We start from the raw sequence: 14798 nt of genomic DNA, 5'->3' as shown, positions 1-14798 counted from the left end.
ACTGAGACCGGAAAAGACGAGGCTAGGCGGGCTGGACCCCACCATGACACCTAAACCGGAACAGGGGAGCCCTTGTTCTAGATTACCGAGCAGTGGCCTGTTTGGGTATCAGGGGCGGAGCCTGGATGCTGCGGAGGCGGGGTCAAATACTGAAACGCCGGCATTCTGGGGGCGAGGCCCGGATACGCTGAAGGGGCGGGCCTTGTCGTGGGGGCGGGGGTTGTTAGGGGCCGGGTTCCTTGGTTGGTCTCGGCGTCGGAGAGGTACCTCTATTTGGGTTCTGAAAGAGGGCCGGTGCTGACAGGCATACAGGACACAGCCACAACGCACCTGAGCGATCATTACTAGAAGTAATGATTACACACACACACACGACGTTACTACTTTAACATAAAAATACGAAAAATTGTTAATTTGCAGTTACGTATATTGTGAAATGTTTATTCCTGCTACATAAGTGCTCTTGTTTGAGCAAAACCATAATAGGGCTAATTAACAGCGGCAATTAGTAGTATTTGGTAGTACCAATAGAAAACACGGTTTCTCAAACAATATGAGAAAAATGCGTAACAATGCTTTTGTGTTTCTTTTTGTCCTCTGATACAGCAATTTATTTGGCTTACTTATTAAACTATAGGATATTTATATTTTGTAGGTTATATTGTTATATATTCTTAAGATAATTGTAAGACTTTGTAAAAGGAGAACTGCCCTAGAACTTAGTTAATATTTAATTTTTTTAATTTTTCTAAATTTTTGAGAGAGTGAGCAGGAGAGGGGCAGAGAGAGAGGGAGAGAGAAAATCCCAAGTCGACTGCGCGATTAGCTTAGACCCAGATGCAGGGCGCCAACTCACAAATTGTGAGATCATGACCTGAGCCAAAATTGGATGCTTAATTGACTGAGCCACCCAGGCGCCCCTTTAGTTAACATTCTATATTTAATGTAAGTAATGATGTTTCTTTCTGTCCCATTACACAGTAGGATATTTTTACGCTTTCAGTTTTCTTTTCCAATAATACTTACCTGAGTGGACTGTAACCTTTGGACAGCTTTTTGTTTTATATAATGATAAAACTAACGCAGTCCAAGGTGATATCACTGATTTGCTTCCCTGCTTCTATCAAGCCCACGATTACTCTTAGTGTCATTCCAATGTGATAACATGAAACTAAATATTAACTAAAGCCTTTCAGAATGGATTTTGTCAGGTTTTTGACTTGTATGGGTTAGTTTCTAGATCTTGAAAACAGGGTTTGTTAACTTGTTTTGAAGGCCAGCTATTCGTCGATCAGGTTTTTGCATCTATATGTTCATAACGTTGCTATCTATATCCAAAATGTTCACTATTTTTTAACACTCTTGAGCACATTGGGTGTCATCATAAGTTAAACACTCCTTTCTCAGGGACAATTGTTTTTAAGCACATAGGTAATTTGAAAGTGTGAAATTATTTTTGAGAGAGAGGCAGAGAGAGAGGGAAATGGAGGATCCAAAGAGGGCTCTGTGCTGACAGCAGAGTCCAATGCAGGGCTTGAACTCACAAACTGTGAAATTATGACCAGAGCCAACTGAGCCCAGGTGCCCCTTGTTCTTGATTTTAGAAAGCTTTTAACCCTTCACTAATGAGTATGATGTTGGCTGTATGTTTCTCATATACAGTCTTTATTATGTTGAGGTATATTCCTTCTATACCCAATTTGAATGTTTTCTATCATGAAAAAATGTTGAATTTTGTCAAATGCTTTCTCTGGATCTGTTGAGATAATCACACAATTTTTGTCTTTCATCTTATTAATGTGGTATATCATATTTATTGATCTGTGTGTGTTGAATCATCTTTGCATCCCAGGGAAAAATCCCATTTGGTTTTGGCATATGGTCCTTTTAATGTGCTGTTGAACTTGGTTTGCTAATATATTGAGAAATGTTGCATCTATATTCATCAGAGATATTGGCCTGTCTGCACGTATATACTTGACAGGTGGCAAAACAATACTCCAGGCATTTCTTAGGTTGCACTTTTATTTTTTAAGTTAATATACGGTACCATGTCATATTTGATAGATTCCATGCTTCTGTGTTCTGGTACTTAGCACAATGTCTGGCCCATTGGGAGGATCAGTTATTTACTGAAAAAAACCAATAAAGGTTAACAATATTGATTCATTCTACCTAACTGAAGTTCCTTGAGTCATATATTTTTAAATAGATAAAGGTTTTCACTGAACATATTAATAACGTGTTTATGTCAATATTTTCAATGATTCCTCTGCTGTCTTTCAACAAATATATTTTTAAAAAGTTTATTTTGAGAGAGAGCCGAAGCAGGGGGGGGCACAGAGAGGGAGAGGGAGAGAGAGAATCCCAAGCAAGCTCCGAGCAGTCAGCTCAGAACCTGAAGCAGGGCTTGATCCCATGAACTGAGAGATCATGACCTGAGCCAAGGTCAGATGCTTAACCAACTGAGCCATCCAGGTGCCCCTCAACTTCTACATTTAAGGACACTGCAATGGACATACCAAGTTCTCTGGCTTATGGAAGGGAGAATCTACTCCAAAGAGTATGGGCAAAATTTGTAAATAAGAAATAAAAATATGATGAAAACTGTCTTTCCCTCAGCTTTATAGAAGTTGATAACAGGGGGCCTGGGTGGCTCAGTCAGTTAAGCAGGCCAACTCTTGATCTCAGCTCAGGTCATGATCTCAGGGTTCATGAGATCAAGCCTCCTGCATCAGTTCTACACTTAACAGTACAGAGACTGTTTGGGATTCTCTCTCTGCCCCTCTTCTGCTTGTATGCATACTCTTTCTCTCTTAAAAAAGAAGTCAATAATGTACCTTGTTGTGTCTTATGCAACAGAATATTTCCCTACTGTGTTAAAGGAAAACCAGAGCTGGACAGTAGTAGTTAAAGCAGTAAAATCAAGTTTTATTCAGGAATTACTGCAATTATTTAGGAATTACTGCAATAGGGGAAAAAGAGACCTCAGTAGAGAACTGGAACCCATCCCCAGTACAGCACAAAGTGGAGTTTTACAGCCAAGGAGCAGGATTGGGGTCAGAAGCATCTACTGATGGAAAATTACTAAGAAAAACCTCAGGAATGGAAGGATTCTAGTTAAGCAGATTTAACAGGATTCTTGCTGCAGGCAAGCCCGGGTGGTCAGATGTGGCACAGAGGAAAACCCACAGTCTTTTCACCTGTGAGCCTCCCTTACTATTCACACAAAACACTTTTCTTCCACCAAATGTGTGGTCTTTTCCCCTTAGACCAAGCACTCCTCCATGACAATGGAGTGTCCTACAATACAACTCAATTCTGACACTATCCAGAGCATCAGATTCCATAGCTTAAGGGTTTCGTCCCACAAAGCAGCCTCCCCACTTCAGATGCTGATCCAAGTCCAGAATATCACCTGTGCTTCTGACTGATTGGCTATAGATTGGAAGTTCCAACAACTCCTTAGGTTCAGTTCATTTGCTAGAGTGGCTCACAGAGCACCGGGAAACACTTCCATTTACCATTTATTAAAGGATGTGATAAAGAATACACTTAGATGAAGAGATGCATGGAGGAGCAACTGGATGGCTCAGTTGGTTAAGTGTCTGACCTTGGCTCATGTTATGACCTCACGGTTTGTAAGTTAGAGCCCCGTGTCAGGCTCTGTGCTGACAGCTTGGAGCTAGGAGGCTGCTTCAGACTCTGTGTCTCCCTTTCTCACTCTGTCCCTCCCCCACTCACACTCTGCTCTCTCTCCTTCAAAAATAAATATTAAAAAGAGAGAGAGAGAGATACATGGAGTGAGGTCTGGGAGGGTCCTGAGCACCAGAACTTCTGTCCCCATGGGGTTGGGGTACATCACCCTCCCAGTGTGGATGTGTCCACCAATATGGAAACTCTCTGCCATACTATTGGGATTTTTATGGAGGCTTCCTCATGTAGGCATGACTGATCATTAACTCCATTTCCAGCCCCTTTCCCCTCTCTGGAGGATTGGGGAGGGGTTATGGTGCTGAAAATTCCAAGCTTCTAATCATGGCTGCATCTTTCTGATAACAGTCCCCATCTAGGAGTCATCCAGGAGCCCACCTAGAGTTGCCTCATTAGAACAAGACATTCCTACAACCCAGAATATTCCAAGGAATTTAGGAGCCCTGAATCAGGAACTGGGGTTAAAGACTGAATATTAAAAAAAGAGATGCTCCTAGTGTCTAAGCACTTAGGAAATTAACAAGGCTTTCAGGAGCTTGTGCCAGGAGAACTGGGGACAGAGACCAATATAGATTTTCTTTTGTTTCACAGATACCAAAGGTGGGGGATGACATTGAGGGTGGAGAGTTCTCTCTAAACTGACTTGGCAAGGTTCTTGCTACAACTGGGTGATGCAGGCCAGACAAGGACAGGCTGCAAGGTCCAGGCCTAGAGGAGAATGACTCAAGTTTAGACAAGGAGAGTCTCTGTCACTGACTATTGTGAAGCCAGTTAAATTGCAGTATCATTTTGAGACCGATCATGCAGAGTCTAAAGAAAAAGGAATTATTTTAAGTATAGACATCGTGGCTTTCTTTAAACATCAAAAATTATTACAGATTTCCAAACTAGACATGAAAAGGCCACTGAAGCATCCTTTAGGTTTTAATTTCTAGTAAGATAAATATCAATTACTGTAAGACACGTAAACAAAAAGGCCTCTGGGGGTGTCTCCCTATCCCCCTCCACACACACTTTTAAGAGTAAAGGGTTCCTGAGACCCAAGTAAGAAAAATACTGTATCATCCCCAGGCTTGACAGGCCCATTTCTTGCACCGACTTTAAGAAGAGCCATCGAGAGAAAATCCCAAGTACCTCTCTGTATCAGCCCTTGGCCAGGCCTACATGTTTTGGCTACTTTAGGCCAGGAAGCTGGTGTTTGGGGCCCTGAGGGACTTTTGACCCCAGTTTTGCTTTTTCCCTTGCCTGTTCTTTTTCTTTTTTTCTTCCCTTTCCCATCTTTATTTAGTTTGTTAGTCCTATGACAGGGGACGCTTTTAGTTAGTATTGCTGACAGTAACTCACTGAGCAGCAGGGCCTTGCAGCCATCCCTGTGACGGGGGGACCCACACTCAACAACTACCATCTCTTCCAGACCATTGGCTGGGACAGCTTTGCCCAGGTGGGGTTGGTCTGGCACAGCCCAAGTGGGACAGAGGCGTCCATGAAGGTCATTAACAGGAGTCAACAGGGCTCCTCCAGCCTCCAGAGACTATTCCTTGAAGTCCAGAGCATGAAGGCCCTGAATTACAACCCCCGAGTGGTGAGACTACCTGAGGTCACCGGCACCACGGAAGGACTCAACTTGGTCATGAGTGCACTAGCGAAGGACAGGTGTTTGTTTACCTACTGCATCGTGCTTGCATGAGAAAAGGGGAGCCCCGAGGCAGATTCTACCAGATGGCGTCCACCGTGTAGTACCACCACCAGGAAGGTATTATCCACAGGGACCTAAAGCCAGAGAGCATGCTTTTGGAAGCTGACCTGAACATCAAGGTTGCAGACTTTGGCTTCAGCAATGAGTTCACTGTAGGCCATAAGCTGACCACCTTCTGTGGTAGACCCCCTTACACCCAAAGTACAACAGCCTCGCAGTGGATGGGTGGAGCCTGGAGCCACCCTCTATACAAGGACTGTCCAGTGACCAGCAGGTCCCTGCCTTGACAGGACTTCAGGGAGCTGTGAGAGTGGGTGCTGAGCAGAATATACCACATTCCCCTTTCCCTGTCTGTGGAGGGTGGGAAACCTACTAGAGAAATTCCTGACCCTCAGTCCCAGTGAGAGAAGCGCTTTAGAGGAAACCATGAAGGACCCATGGATGAACATGGTCCATGAATTGGAACTAATAAAGCCCTACAGTGAGCCACTCCCTGACTACAAGGAGCCCTGGCAGAACTGAGGTGACGTTACCCGTGGGCTATGGGTGGGACCAGATCCCAGGACCTGCTGCTGGGCCAGAATTAAAAGTGATGGCCAACTACCTGATCCTAGGCTGCAAGAGCCCCATGGTAGAGGGTGGACCGTTGCTGCAAAGCCTCTGCCTTCAGCTGATCCTGCCAGTGGCTGCTGTCCTTCCCCCTCCCACAGGCGTCAGCCCAGGGTCTCCGCCAACCCAGGGGAGGATGGTTTCGGTGAGCCTGCCGCTCCCACCTTTGCTGTGCTCTGTAACTCAGAAAGTTAGTGGCCTGGGGAGAAGGCCTGGGAGTCAGTGGAAGGCCAGCAGCCCAGCCAAAGTGCCTGCCAGTCCCCCACCAGGAGACAAGGACCATCCCTCTCCCCAGCGTGGCCTGGGGCCTTCCCTGCACCCACAGCATCAGCAGCAGTGGTGACACCCCACACGGAACCAGCTGCCCCCAGGGTTTGTCCTGCAACTGGCAATTCCCTCCATGCTGGGTGGCCCGGTGATGGGACCCCAGCCTCTCCCTCTGGCAACCCCCAGGGCTGACTGGGCTGCTGGGAGCTTCTTCAACTTCCTACTCAGGCAGAAACCCATGTTTCAGGCTACCCAGAAAGAATTGGTGTGGCTCTTAAACCACAGTGAAGCCAATGAAAGCTCACATGGTGGATAGCCAAAGAAGGGACAAAACCAAAGACTGTTTTTATATAGGGAGCAAGAAGACCCTGAGCTCCACAGAGCCCAGTGGCAAGTGTGGGAGGTGGGCCAGCGCTGAAGCAAACAGCTGTGGGGATGGGAGTGGGGCAAGGAGCTTGTGTGCGGGGACACTGAGGACCACAGGCAGGGAAGGATGGCAGGTGCAGACTGCCAAGGTGGTCTGGATGGGATTCAAATCAAGGGAGTACCTGTGCTTCCATAGCATTCAAAAGCACTGAATCAAAAAATAATGGTGAGCTTAAAGGATGGCTGGGTGCCACCGGGGAGATAAGAGGAGAGGCTGGTCCTGGCTGTAGGCAGGTCCTCTGTCCCAACCTGGGTGAATCTTCAGAGACTGGACGGTCGTCCTGGGGTACTTCTCGTCTCCTGTTCTTCTCTCTCATCTTCTGTGTTTATCAAGGAGGGGAGATGCTTCTGTAGAAATAAACACAATAAAAAAAATTTAATGGGAAAGGATTTACATCTATTTTCTTTTTTTTTAAGATGAGGAGGAGGACTTATTGGTGAGCATGAATAGGGAGGAGCAGTGCCAAGGTTCTCAGGAGCACAGAGCCTTCCATTTGTCCAAGGGACCATGATCAGGGGGTTGATCCCGCAGCCATCTGAGGTGAGCCGATTTTCAGCCACCATGTCGTCAAACTCGTCTGTGTTAAACTCAGTAAAGCCCCACTTCTTAGAAATGTGGATTTTCGGGCAGCCAGAGAACTTGAACTTGGCCCTACGTAGGGCCTCAATCACATGCTCCTTGTTCTGCAGCTTGGTACGAATGGACATGATCACTTGGCCAATGTGGACCCTGGCCACTATGCCCTGGGGCTTTCCAAAGGTACCCCACCTACCTGTTTGGAGCCTAAGTTGGAGATAGCTTGAGGCCAAACCTCAATGTCCATTGGAAAGGGCCGTCTCCAAGGTACCTTAGGGCAACCCGTACAACCACCAAGGAGGCTGCTGTTTGCAGCCATTGCACACTGGGCTCCCATGGGGAAAGAGCACAGTTGGCTTACTTGGCTGCATTGACATCTATTTTCTGAGATGCCTTTAAATTTTTTTTAATGCTTATTTACTTCTGAGAGAGAGAGAAAAAGAGCGAGACAGAAAGAGTGAGGGAGGGAGGGGCAGAGAAAGAGGGAGAAACAGAATCCAAAACAGGCTCCAGGCGCTGAGTTGTCAGCACAGAGCCTGACACGGGACTCAAACTCGCAAACCGTGAGATCACGACCTGAGCAGAAGTTAGGTCCTTAAAGGACTGAGCCACCCAAGTGCAACTGACTTGCTTTTACTGCTGGATTGTGGGAGGTGATTATTGATATGACTGGTTATCATTCGTGTTTGTCTCAGAGAACACAGGGTTGTCACTTCCTTAGCAGGTTTGATAATTGTAATATTAACACCAACAATTAACAGTAGCATTTACTAGTGGCCCTGTCTTTCTACACCATTTCAATTCCTTTTAGGTAAAAGTGCCCATTTACCAGACTAGGAAGGTTGAATGGGGTTAAGCAGTTTGTACAATCGCAGAGTTGGTGAGTGGCAAACCCTGTGTGAGGAGCATGGGCTTTGGATCCCGCATCTATGGTCTCCCTTGGCTCAGGTCTGAGGCCTCAGCAGTCCTGGTTTTGACATCCTCTTGAGGTTGTTACATGAAGTATTTTAATTAATGGATAATTCAGTAATACAAGCGATGGAACCAACCACTTGTGCGGTAATCTTCAGAGCTTCTTGTGAATTCACTTGCTTGCAGGCCCCTAACTCCTCTGCATTATCAGGGCACACTCCTGAGTACAATTCTACCTCAAAAAATGTGAAAGAAAAATGAAGTTGTCAGGAGTGCTGGAAACAGAGGTTGTATTGAGCCCTGTTCTGCCCGAGGGACAGTACCTTGTAGGCCCTTTAGCACACAAGTGGAGCCCCTGGTGTGGGAGCCTGATTTAAATCTAAACAGATCTACGGTGGTGCCTAGCAGGGTGGCCTTCCCGCTCTTCTCCTGCCCTGTGTCAAAATCTTACGAGCTAGAGAGCAAATATAGAGTGATGTCTTGCAGATGAACTCTTGTATATTTAAAATTCACTTACTGGACTCAGGAGCCCTTTCCCCTATCCCAGTCCTTTTTATTCACGTACAAGTTACCTAGAACTCGCCTGAGTACACCAACTCGCTCCAGAGCTGCTGGGTCACATCTCTGCTCAGGCACCCACTGCTATGGCAGATCTATATATTCTCTCAGGCATGGGGGACAGCTCATTTAGGATGAGATCTGAGCTTTTTCCAGAGGCATGCTGCTTGGTGAGGTCACTGAAGAGTTCTGGAAGGGTCCTTGATTGAAAATTTGGAGGGAGTTCTTTTTTGGCATCTCCCCTGGGTTGAGGTGCCATCGTGTGGCCTAAGCCTTCTCAATTGTCATAGTCCTGGCACATAACAGTGCTCCACAAATAGTGTTTCCCCTTTTTTCCTGCAAGGGAGTTACAAAAGGGGAATTGCAAGGAAATTTCAGAAGAGACTGCTATGTATAGCCAAGGTGAGGGTCGGGAATGTTTTGTGGATGAGGCAGATTTAAAGCTGAGGCCTGACCAGAACTTTTAGAATCCTAAGTCCTCATGTGAGGGCCATCATTTTTTTTTTCCATTGCAGCTGCTCGTGCCGGTTTCCAGGCTGCTTGTGGTTGGAAGGCCGTTTTGAGCTTGTGTATGACACAAGAATATCTTAACATTTTCAAAATTGAGCATCTTAATTTTTTTAAATGTTTATTTATTTGAGAGCACAGGCGTGAGTGGTGGAGGAGCAGAGAGAGAGAGAGAGAGGGAGGTAGGGAGAATCCCAAGCAGGCTCCATGCTGTCACCAAAGAGCCCAACGCAGGGCTCAATCCCATGTACTGTGAGATCATGACCTGAACTGACATCAAGAGTCAGATGCTCAACCAAATGAGTCACCCAGCAGCTCAAGCTGGGCATCTTTAAATTCCCTACTTCCGTTACTTCTAATTGCATTGCATATGGGCCAGAAATGTTAATTGTCCAATCTTTGTCCTTCTTTATTTACTAAATATGTATATTTTTTGTTTTTAAAATATAATCAAAGGTACTTCTTTTTCTTTGAAGTTGGCTTCGTTTCTAAACATTCACTTTGTTAAGACATTCTTTTGGGTGTATGCAGATCAGTTACATTTTCATTGTTTTGTATGCTTTTGTGTTTTTTTAAACCATTTTGGGCCCTTCATTCTCTCTTAAAACATTTCCTTCCATGTCTCCCATGCTCTAGATTCTATGATTTACTATCTATTTCTCAGTTAAGATGCTTTCAGCTCTAGATACCAGAAAATCTGGGGCACCTGGGTGGCTCAGTCGGTTAAGCATCCGACTTTGGCTCAGGTCATGATCTCACGGTTCATGGGTTCAAGCCCCCATGTCGTGCTCTGTGCTGACTGCTCAGGGCCTGAAGCCTGCTTCAGATTCTGTGTCTCCTTCTCTCTCTGGCCCTCCCCTGCTCATGTGTTCGCTCTAACAAAAATAAATATTTTTTAAAAAAATCTGACACACAATAGGATGAACAAGCAAGGAGAGGAGAGAGGCCAAAAAGGTAGGCAGGGGCCAGGTTATCTGGTATCCAAGCTTTTATTTTATAGCAATGAGAAGTCAGTGAGATGGTTTAATGGGTATAGGAAAGAGTGGAGGGGGAGTGGGGATGTGTGTGGGGTGGGGGTTGGCGTTAACATATATCATGTTTTTCTTTTTTTTAAAGTTTATTTAATTTTGAGAGAGAGAGAGAGAGAGAGAGAGCGAGCATGTGGGAGAGGCAGAGAGGGAGGGAGAGAGAGAGTCCCAAGCAGGCTCCATGCTGTCAGCACATAGTCTGATGTGGGTCTCGATTCAACAAACCATGAGACCATGACCTGAGCCAAAATCAACAGTCAGCGGCTTAACCGACTGAGCCACCCAGGCGCCCCTGTTTTTCATGTGTTTTTAATGGAGCCCTAGAGATGCTGACTGGAGAATGGACTGCTAGTTTGGAAGGCAGTCTTTGCGAAAGACCAGTAAGAGAGAATGGTGGCTGAAACTGGTTGTAGAAATGGATGCAATGAGAAGAGGCTGCAATCAGGATGCATGCCAAGAGGACCTGCTGGAGGACTGCATGTTGGGTGAGATGATGGCTCCTGAGTGCTCCCCTCAGAAAAGAGTCCCAGGCCTAGGGGTTCTTGGTAGATAGATGGTATTCAAAGCGGGGAGCCTCTGTAGGTTCACTCTGACAGAGCCCACAGAAGGAGAAGGGGGCTGAGAATCCCAGAGATCTGATGAAGAAGGAGGCGCAATAAGAGGAAGACAGAGTAAGATGGGAGGGAATTGGGGGTGGAGGGGCTTGGGAATCCAGAAGAAAGGAGGAACAAGTGCTCAATCGTGTTTCAAATGCAGCTATAAGACCAAGAGAACAAAAACTGAATCTTGAATTTAGCAAAATGGAAATCATTGGTGATCCCATGAAAGCCATTTCAGCAAAGTGGTGTGGAGGGAAGCTGGAATGGAATGGGTTCAGGAGAGGAGAGGTAGCCTGAATGGAGCAGAGGAAAATGGGCAATGGAGAGGACTCTGGGGTCAAAGGACGTCTGTGTTTAATGCACATTAGGGCACCTTTGTATGCTGATGTTCTCAAGGGATCATTACTGACACAGGACAACAGAACTCTGAGGTCATAATCTGAAAGACTTTCTCAGCCCCCTTGAAGTTATAGCTGTAATGTTTAAAATCACTGGTATTTAGGGTGCCTGGGTGGCTCAGTCGGTTAAGCATCCGACTTTGGCTCAGGTCATGATCTCACGGTTTGTGCGTTTGAGCCCCACATTGGGCTCTGTGCTGACAGCTCAGAGCCTGGAGCCTGCTTCGGATACTGTGTCTCCCTCTCTTTCTGCCCCTCCTCTGTTCGCACTCTGTCTCTCTCTCTCTCTCTCAAAAATAAATAGATATTAAAAAAAAAATTTTTTTTAAATCACTGGGATTTGGGCACACCTGGATGGCTTCGTTGGTTAAGCATCTGACTTCAGCTCAGGTCATGATTTCATGGTTTGTGGGTTTGAGCCCCACATGGGGCTATCTGCTATCAGCACAGAGCCCTCTTCAGATCCTCTGTCCTCCTCCTTCCCCCGTTATGTGCACTCTCTCTCTCAAAATAAATAATCTTAAAAAATATATTAAAAAAATAAAATAGGATTTTTGCCATCTATTTCATAATACAGACATAGAATATACCCCCAATTAATGTTTTCCGGGAAGAATGTTTTTGTTTTTAATACACAGCATAGCAGTTATTTCTCTCTCAACATTGTTAGCTGATGTGTATATAACAGTTTCTATTGAGTCTTCAAAAAAATACATTTTAAACGGTTTGAGAAAATGTTTCATGTCGCTTCCAAATACAACCCGCAGGCCAATCACACTAGTCACTTTGCAAATCTCTGGAGGGCAAGATGTACGATATCTGATGCTATTGATCTACAAGTAGCCACTGCTACTGCATGCAAAGCAACTTTATGCTATTGACTATATTATATTTTTAATTTAATTTTTTAGTAAACTCTATCCCCAACACGAGGCTCTAACTCCTGACCCTGAGATCAAGGGGCTCTAGTGACTGAGCCAGCCAGATGCCACAAAATTGATGGACTTGCTATGCCTTATATTTTTTTCTATTTAAAATAATGGAAACTAAATTCTCCTTACAGTTTCTTCTTAGAGAAAGTCTGACACTTCAGATTATGAACAATCACTAATGGCATATGACTTTCCAGCCTTGTCTTAGGCTTAAGTTTTCAATTACTTACCTTGGAAATGACTTTCACTTCTTCCAGATCTTCTAATAGTATTGATGCTCCAGAAAGTCCTGCCACAGATAGTTTGCTGTTTTGCATCCTTCCTGCACAGAATTGGAGCTGTGCATAAACTGGTTGGAGATGTGTGCAGCAACGTCGTAATTGGAGTTAATCAGAAAAACTAAATAGAAAAATGACTTAAGAAAATTATCACTATAACCCCCAACAGCAACAGACTGTTTTAATGATTCTGCAGTTCTGACAGGATATTTAAAAAGGGATATTTAGGGGCACCTGGGTGGCTTAGTAGATTAAGCCACTGACTCCTGATTTGGGCTCAAGTCATGATCTCAGGATTCCTGAGAATGAGCCCTGGTGCGGCTTTGCATTGACAGCGTGGAGCCTGGTTAGGATTCTCCCCGCCCTCTGAAAATAAATATTTTAAAAAGGGGGGGGGGGTTGCCTGGGTGGCTCAGTCCGTCAAGTGTGGGACTCTGGATTTTGGCTCAGATCACGATTTCAGTTTGTGTCTAGGCCCGGAGCCTGCTTGAGATTCTCTCTCTGCCCCTCCCCTGCTCATGCTCGCTCTTTCAAAATACGTATATAAAAAAAAAAAAAAGATACTTAAAGGGATTCCAAAGGAACCCAGTGGTAGGGCAGAAACTTTCCTCCACAAACTTTCCCGACGTTTTGGGAAAGATGAATGGGAGCCTCTGGTCCAGCTGTCCGGTGTGAATTGGGCCAAGAGGTCCGAAATCGAATAATCAGCCAGTGCTGGGAGTCAGAGAAGTGGCTTGGGCGTGGTCCCCCAACCCCTTAGGAGGTCACTGACCTGAGAGCCAGAATTGTCGTTGTTTCCTATGGGTAGCGTGGAGCACTCGGCGTCTCCACTGTGATGGTTCTTTTCACAGCACCGCACTGGTCCCTCTAAGAGACCGGACTAGGTACTGGCCGGTCAAGCACCCAGAGGTCCAGGAGGCTGCTCTCAAGCAACCACACGACCCGCGGCCCATAGGGCCGACTATGGGAGCCCGGAGAGACAGAGGTGATGGCGGGAAAGGTGGCTTCCAAAAGGCAAGTTCCAGGTTTCCAGGTACCGGTATTTCCATTTTAGCCGACGAGTTTACGTTTCAAATACCGGCTCAGGAGCTTCCGCGTGGACTCCAAACGGCTTCACCAACGGCCAGCCCTTCGCCAGCCGTTAGCCCCACCCCCGCCCGCGGTACTGCGCATGTCCGAGGGGGCGTGGCCAGTGGGGACGGGGCGGGAAGGGAGGGGCGTGAGACGGTGGAAAGGGCGGGGCGTGCTGAGTTCCTGGAGACCAGGTTGCATCCCTAGTCTACTCGCCTCAGGCTTCCGGAGGTGTGGCACTTGCTGACCTTCGAGAAATCCAGCTTTGGCCACAACAAATCGCGCCATCGGAAATTCGTGAAGATGCTGTATCACGATCGCAGCTCGAGTCAGGCTGTCCCAGGCCCGCTGGGCCGCGCTGTGTCTCTGGGGGGCGGGGCGGGAGGCGGGGCCTCTCTTCCCAAGAGAAGACTGAGGCTACTTGCAGGGTTGAACGACTACAACTCCCAGGATGTGCCCGACGTTGGGTACTCATTGAGGTTCAGGGTCTTCTGCTTAGATTTTGTGGGCCTGACACTTTGCTTACCCAATTCCCATTCCAATGTTTTGGAGTAATTGTTTCGTAGGAGCCATTTGGTTGTTTCTGTATCTTGCAGTGTTTTTAGGGATTCCAACCTCACCAAGTCACTATGCACAATAAGTACAATAGCTACCTACTTGTAGCTGTCATGTCTGTCTTCTCCAATGGAGCTCTGAAGAATCCTAATTATTTGTAGCTCCTTTCATTCCCATACGCCTGGGGCCGCTTACAAACTGGGCAGCTCATCTTTGGTCTCATTGACCTTATCCTTTTCATCTATTTTGAAATCTAATTTGCTAATACAATGGACACTGACAGGCATTTTTTAAAAGTTTATTGGGGCGCCTGGGTGGTTCAGTCGGTTAAGCGCCAGACTCTTGGTTTCAGGTCTGGTCATGATCTCACAGTTGGTGGGTTCAAGCCCCATGTTGGGCTTTGTGCTGACAGTGCAGAGTCTGCTTGGGATTTTCTTTCTCTCCCTCTCTCTCTCTCTGTCCGTCCCCCCACCAAATAAATAAATAAACTAAAAAAAGTAAGTTTGTTGCTGAAAAATTCTATTGCCAAGTACTTGTCCTTATGGAAAGAAAAAGGAGAGCTTAAATATATTTATTGAAAACAAACAGTTCATTTTCCTGTCCTGTTTCCCCAGATATTTTGTGCAGTCATATCACTTAAGAAAATAGCAATATTTTATGGAACAAATTAT

The 14798-nt window shown here is 45.9% G+C and overlaps 1 long non-coding RNA gene and 1 pseudogene across 1 annotated transcript; both read right to left on the bottom strand.

Annotated features, from left to right (window-relative positions):
* Positions 1-6599: 6599 nt before the first annotated feature.
* Positions 6600-13609, bottom strand: LOC120229357. The gene is made up of 3 exons (XR_005527715.1): positions 13274-13609; positions 12454-12622; positions 6600-7060 (listed from the first exon to the last, which is right to left on the bottom strand). It is a non-coding gene; the product is annotated as an uncharacterized LOC120229357 (long non-coding RNA).
* LOC120229407 lies at positions 7544-7660 on the bottom strand (annotated as a pseudogene).
* Positions 13610-14798: the final 1189 nt, after the last annotated feature.

The sequence above is a fragment of the Hyaena hyaena genome, unplaced genomic scaffold, assembly GCF_003009895.1.
Source record: "Hyaena hyaena isolate Hyena2069 unplaced genomic scaffold, ASM300989v1 scaffold_30, whole genome shotgun sequence".
NCBI classification, from domain to species: Eukaryota; Metazoa; Chordata; class Mammalia; order Carnivora; family Hyaenidae; genus Hyaena; species Hyaena hyaena.
This window is presented reverse-complemented; position numbering and strand designations above follow the sequence as displayed.